This window comes from Poecilia reticulata, linkage group LG19 (genome assembly GCF_000633615.1).
Source record: "Poecilia reticulata strain Guanapo linkage group LG19, Guppy_female_1.0+MT, whole genome shotgun sequence".
NCBI lineage: Eukaryota > Metazoa > Chordata > Actinopteri > Cyprinodontiformes > Poeciliidae > Poecilia > Poecilia reticulata.
Window position 1 is genome coordinate 15,482,518 of NC_024349.1, and position 936 is coordinate 15,483,453.

A 936-nucleotide genomic window follows, 5' to 3' on the forward strand; every position below is an offset into this window, starting at 1 on the left:
GATTAGTGTGATTTATTTTAACTATGTCTGATTTTAAAGTTAAAATGCATTAGACAGCAGAGATTGTGCTGCACTGTTGTGTTGTAACTTAAGTAAGTCATGCAGCCACATGATGGCCTATGCTGTACAAAAATAGGCAAATGGTTGAGCAYAGATCRTGGGTTTAAATCTTAAATAATGACAATACTCCAAGCTTAGAACTTGACTGTATTTTGCTTGCAATTTAAGTAAATGTTAGCAAAATGGCTAGCCAATTTAGACAAAAATATATTTAGAGTGTTTCAGATGCAGCAAAAGCGTTAGCTTTTCCAAATTGGCCTCCTTTGATTTACATATAAAAATTTTAACATAGTTTACTGTGATTTTATGCGACAAACTGGAGAAAAATAGAGTAATACTTTGTAGGACCAATTTACAATGGATATCTTTCAGGGGTTTGTCTGTCAAATGGTTGCAATTGCCTACAGACTGACAATTGCAACCATTGTTAACAAAGAAACTCAAGTTTAGTCATGATATATTCAAGGCTTAGCATTACAGTAATTCCATCCTGTTACAGACCTCTCCTCAACTTTCTCCCAAACCCGTCTGCTGTGTTTATTTGTCTTGATGCTTTTTGGTTGTTAATGTCATCACCAAACCTCTCCAGACTTCACAGAAGAGTCAGATTTAAAATGARCGTCAAGTCAAAGCTTTCAGATTTTCATTTGTAAAATAAAAGCCATGAGTCCCTCTGCTTCCATTTCGCAAGTGTGCGCTACCTTTTGGTTCCACTGAGACAAAGTGAAAATAAAAAATTAAGGTGTATAAATACAACCACAAGAAACCCCAAATTAGTGGGAACAGGGCTGTATTTTAAGTCTGCAGACAGAGGAGCTAAAATGGCCTCTGAGATATCCAGTTAAGCTTTGGCTGCTCAGATGGACGACAGTAAAA